Source organism: Pyxicephalus adspersus, chromosome 4 (assembly GCF_032062135.1).
Source record: "Pyxicephalus adspersus chromosome 4, UCB_Pads_2.0, whole genome shotgun sequence".
In the NCBI taxonomy this organism is placed as follows: Eukaryota; Metazoa; Chordata; class Amphibia; order Anura; family Pyxicephalidae; genus Pyxicephalus; species Pyxicephalus adspersus.
In genome coordinates this window covers 60,375,789-60,381,788 of record NC_092861.1, presented here as the reverse complement: position 1 = coordinate 60,381,788, position 6,000 = coordinate 60,375,789, and the positions used below count along the sequence as shown (strand labels likewise).

Here is a 6,000-nt window from a genome sequence, read left to right as displayed (position 1 = left end):
ATATGTTTGGCATGGAGATCGTAGATCTGATGAGTGATATCAAGATTCCATTACTTTTTTAGAGCAATGTATTAACATACTGGGAATGCAAACTGCTATACAGTACAGGGATCTGGGCCTTACTTTCACACTTCCATGCCGTCCCCACCAATTGCAATGTATAGAAGCCCACTCCCCACAGTGTAATGCTGCGTAAACTACCCCTCAACCTTTGTGTCCCCCCCCTTCCCCTGCACAGCGTAATGTGGAGCAAAACACCCCCCCCCCTTGCACAGCATAATTTGGAGCTAAACTCCCCCTTTCTATCCCTTGCACGGTGTAATGCACAGCAAATCCCCCAATTCCTTGCGCAGCATAATGTGGTGTAAAATCCCCCCCCCCATTTCATTGTGCAGCGCAATGTGGCCCAACCAACCCCCCCATCCATGGAGCCCCACATCCCGCACAGCATAACGCAGAGCAGCGCACCCCCAGACGGCAGCCATATAGTCAGCAAAAGTCCTATAGAGGTCAGTTGTTGTAGAGGTAATATTAGTTTTATCACAAACCTACTGCCTGCTGATAATGACACACTACATACAAGCCTCATGCAATTGAACACAGACGTGTTTAGAGAAAAATACAATTGGAATAATTCTGAACTACCTAACGACCCAAAGGCATGCGGTAAGCACCTCCAATCACATGACACTAGCCCCACCCATCTTCTGCACTCGCCGGTTGCGCAGGCACCACGTGATATTAGCGTGGAAGGCGACGCTGCTTTTACCAAGGGTCTGCCCTTTCCGCTCTCCTCCGTCACGTGGTGGGAATGTACGCATGCGCAGTGCGGCGCCGGGATCCGGAAATGGGCTATCTGGCTGGTGCGGCTGCGCCCGGCTGCGCGGACTAAGGAGAGCAGGTGAGATTCGGCGGGGCCCGGCTGTCAATCCGACACCATCCTGTACTGTAGCCTTGTTCTCCGGTCACCGGCGCTCATCTGCCTAGTCCATGGATGCATGTGTGACCGGTCCGGCGTGATATGGCGCTTCCTTTAGCCGGCTTACTGTGCTCTGTCACCCAGGCCCTCTCCCCCCCGGCAGCCCAACCCGGTGCCTGCCGGCAGAAGACGCCTCCTATCCGGTGGTGTGCAGAGTGTAATGTATGGGGGGGGGGGCTCGCTGGCTGTGCTGAGAAGACAAGCTGCCACGTATGGCAGCCCCCAGCCTGATGGCAGCTTGTGAATGAATGACATCACACGTCTGGACTGACATCATATGTCACCGATATGATGGGCCCGCGTGCCAGACTTATACCAGGCCTGACACAGGCCGAGTGCCCACCCCCTACAGGGTGACATTCACCTGCATTGTGGAGGGGGAAGGGGAGCTGATTTGTTGTGACGTCACTGGTGTAAGGGTGAGATCCCTGTGTGTATTGGGGGTGTGTGGTCATCCAACCACCGGGGGCACAATGACCCGCCTCCCGTCCCCTGCACTTTGTTCCCCTCTACATGGGCCAGTCACATGTGACCATCACAGGCAGGGCCTGCTAGTGGAGCTTCTAGGCCATCCTGTAAGTCAGATGTTCTCTTCCTCACCAATGTTCCCTGGGCACACGTGTGTGCGGCCCTGTGACATGTGGGCAGCCATGCCTGGCAAAGTAACTGTGTCTGCACAGTTACACCCAGGTATTCACATCCCATTCACATACCGATCCTTATTTACATCTGTCCAATGGCTGGCCTAAGGAGCTTTGTGGGCCCTTTGTGTCCGTCATTGATCAGCTTTAAGGCTCGTTTCACGGCTTTAGATATTTATTTTCTCATTTTACATTTGGCAGAGTTCCCGTGTTAGCTTACATTTCATCACACTGCTCCCGTCACAGCACTATGGAAGTTGTGTAAATGTTCCAGCCACACATCCAGAAAAATATTGCTTAAATGATTCATTTAGCCCCAAATTCATTGCAATGACACCGCGCCTTTCACTCCTCATGCCACCAGCTGTTACATTTTGTGTGACAATTCCTCTGATGTGCCCATGACAAGTGAACTGTCTACTAGTGGGGTGTGAATGCCATTTTATTCTGATGATTGTGGAAGATGTGCAATATTGTGGGTGCCCTATCATAACCTGCGGATCACAAAGGTTGTGGGGTCATTGTATATAAAGGAAAAAAAGTACATTTACAGACATAGTAAAAATGTGTGTGTGCCTATTTAATGTACTGTGCTGCATAATATGTTGGTGCTATACATATCCTGTTTATTATTATTAATATGTGTGTGTATGCATAGACATATTTCTGATGCAGTCTGTTAGAAGCAATAACACAGCTGCCCCCCGTAACATTGTAATATTACCTGTTGATCCTGCCAGTATATCTGTTGATTTCCACTTCCTTTCATAAAACGACAACACTATTTAGTGAAGTCAATGCTTATTTATTGTCCTGTAGAAGTGATCAGATACCAGAATAGCTGATCGACACTTCTTAGTTCAACCCTTTACCCTCCCTCCTTTTTTTTTCTTTTTACATTTTTTTAGGGTTGGTAAGTGATCACTGTATTGTTATTTTATTGATTTGGTATTTAGAAGCTCCATCTACTTAAAGGGGAACTAAACCTAAAACGGGAAAAAAAACACTCGCCTTCAATCCCGCCGGGCAGTCCAATCCATCCGCGAGTGTCTGGCATCTGGTGCCACATCTTCCCTGAGCGCCACCATCTTTTACTCCTATTCCTGTTCTTTTTGGAAAAAAAAATTGCCAATCTCACTGCGTATGCTTGAGATCTGCAGATTTTTCACTTTGTTCAAAAAGGCTCCTTTCTTGCATGCCCAATATGCTCAGGCATGCGCAGAAGGAGCGCCCAAGAGCCTCCCGGGATTCATTCTCAACTGCCTAGGCCAGGGGTGCCCAACAAGTGGATTGCAAAGGCAACGCGAGTAGATAGCGGAGCTCTGCCTTTCAAAATGAACTCTATCACGCACAGTTATTAGGTCCAAGTTTTTATTGTCAGTAGATCATTTTGATTTGGTCATTTTTAAAGTAGCACTCAAAAAAAAAAAAAAAAAAAAGGAAAAAATAATGTTTACCATACATAAAAGGGTTTTCTACCCTTTAATGTAAAGTGAAAATTCTGAGGTTAGGTACACTTTAAGAGTAGTAACTAGTATTCCCCCCCCCCCCATTCAGTTTGCTTCTCCATTTTTGAATAGTGTGAACAGTGACAATGGGGGTGTTTAAAACATGTTAAAAATGCTTGGTCAGGGAGGTCATTGTCGGGACCATATCCCTTCTTAAATAATTCCTCCCACCTGCATGATCTCTCCTGGTATTTGTCAAAAAAGCAGCGCATGTGCGGCGCCAGCCTGTGTTGCCAGGATACCCGGCAATTCCTGCTTCCCCTGCATGTGCCAGGAATGAAAGAATCCCGCACCTTCATGTCAGTTACATCATCGTGCCCCAGCCAATCAAGGTGGCTGAAGATCGTCTCCAGGAAAGAGGGAAGAAGATGGTGGTGCCCTGTGACCGGACAGGGACAAGTTAGTATAGTGGGTTTAGTTCAGCTTTAAAACCATTTGGCCAATGACAGGAGTTCTAGTTGTCCCCCTCTCTATCCAAAAGTTTGCATTTTTATTATAATTTCTGATTCTTTCAGGATCTTACAGTGATTATTGTACAAAAAGAACCTGATTTTTTTTTTTTTTGCCTCATTATTAACCAGGAGTTTATTGATTTTTTTTTTTTTTTTTTTTTTATGTACCAGACGCAGTGATCACCAGGATGAGCAGTGAAAGTGATCACAATTAGTGGTAATACTGAATGCATTAGGATATTACTATGCAGTGTTCTCCCAAGAATTTTTTTTCAGCCAGGTTGTGAATAAGTGAGCAGGGTAACACAACAATTATTCTGACCATGAATGTTGCACAGCAGTGCTGCTGCCTTCTACTGCCAGGCAAAAAAAAAATGAACAAAAAACTGAACTATTTGTTCATTTTTTGCAAGAGATTGATAACAGTAAAACTGCCTAATGTGGAATTAAACCCCGCTATACTCACCTGTCCATCTCAGGGCACCGACATCATTTTACTCGTGCACTTTTCCTACTTGCAATCATCATCCGTCTTGATCTAGGATGATGTAAGCCCCATGCATTCAGTTCCAGCATACACTGGGGAAACCGTAATTGGCAGGTATCCTGGCAAACAAGCAGTTCAGGAATGCTTGTTCCAGAAGGAACATCACCTTTTGCATCAATGCCCTGCCTGATCTTAATTTTCTTAAAGTGAGAATTTAGTTCCACTTTTAAATCGCATACACACTTGGAATTATAGTAGTTGGAAAAGATCTTTCACGATCCTTTCCAACGACTAAGCACTCCACAATGCATAAACGAGTCCTGTACATACAGCACCATTCTGCTCTATGCAGAGGGGAAGGGGGAAAACGACGGAACGGCACCCTGCAGCGCGCTCTCCCCTTTACTCGCCTTACGATCGTTCATCGTCTTTGGATCCGCCAGGACGGTCGTTCGATATCGGCCCTGAGCCGATTATCTTGCGAGAACCATTGGAAGTGTGTACGTAGCCTTACTCTGCTTGTAATATTTGCTAATGTAAACTAAACCTTGGGCTGTGTTCTGACTGGTTGCAGTGGGGTTACTGCTGCAGCCTCAGGAGAGATGCTATTTGTGCCAGCCTCTGCGCATGTGACAGCTGGTGGAAGTGAGCGGTACTGGTACCGCCTAATGCTGCCCCTATTCATTCGCTGTGGGGCTGCTGCAGTGAAAGGAGAGCCTGTTGTTCCTGGCATAATAAACCTGTAAATGCACACCAACATTTCTGCTGGTATTAATTCACACAAATGAATTAAATTGTAGCAAACTACAGCATATCCGTTATGCTGACAGATGTTTGTGAATGAAAGATACAATGTATTCATCTCCCAACCCCTGGAGCTGAGCAGGCATCCCAGGCTCACAGCCAGTCGGAGAGGAAGTGAAAATTGATGGGTGACCTACCCAAATCTGTCATACTATATTTAATACTGGGGAAAATATTTTTTCTACATCAGTGTTCCCCCCAGCTGCTTTTAGCTGGGCGCACCACCCAGCTCTTTTCTGTAACCATCCAGATGTAAAGTTAGATCACAATACAGGAGCGGCCAACCACCCACAGCTTCCTCCACCCAGTTTAAAACAGGGAGAATACTGGATATAAATCTCACTTTTCTTTCTATGTATCATCTGAGGACACTGTTCTGTAGCTGGGCACCTCATTACACTCAAGTTTTTCTAAAAGATAATTTTGAGCAGACATTTTAAAACTCCCTCCCCTTGACATCCATATCTATAAGCATCGCAGAGAAGTTCACTTTTCAATGTTCACACTAGTTATAAAATAGCACTTTCCTCATTTTCTTTTGTGCCATGTTCAGGCAGGCTGCTATTGGCAAACTTTAAACTGTGAACTCTTTTGGATAGATTGGGAAAGACTTCTATCATGTTTAATGCAGTCTGAGGCTCTATTGGAGAGTTTTTTTTTTTTGTTTCCTATCTTATCTGAAACACAAGCAGAAGGGAGAAAATGTAAAAGCAAAGTGGGGATATCCTAAAACCTCTGTCAAGTATTGGTTGTTTGCTTCCTGGTTTCTGATTCTTCCATTCCTGTCTGGTAAACCTTGTCCCAAAACAGGAAGTAAAAGTAAATCTCTCCTATGGAGCCCCCACAACCAGTAAAACTGACTAGCCTTTTATTATTTTATTCTATTCTATTCAAAATAAAATTAAGTTTTGTGTAAGTTATGCCTTTTGATGCCAGTCACATATATACTGTGTATGTGGGTGTCGCTGGCACACACTCCCTTCCACCATAGAATCCAGAAGTTTGTCTGTGTATCACTGCAGATATTCCAGGCCATTTAAAAAAATGCAAACTTTACCCCCTTTATGGTTTTCTCCATTTAGAAAATATGTAATGTTTTAGAAAGTTAATCTTTAGGGTAAAAAAGTAT

At 45.0% G+C, this 6,000-nt stretch overlaps 1 protein-coding gene across 1 annotated transcript in view; it reads left to right on the top strand.

The window, feature by feature from the left end:
- Nucleotides 1–769: 769 nt before the first annotated feature.
- EIF4G1 (eukaryotic translation initiation factor 4 gamma 1) overlaps nucleotides 770–6,000 on the top strand; it is a gene marked incomplete at its 3' end in the record, with an annotated part of 29,057 nt that continues 23,826 nt past the window's right edge. Inside the window, exon 1 of the mRNA XM_072410175.1 lies at nucleotides 770–901. The remainder of the gene's footprint in view (nucleotides 902–6,000) is intronic.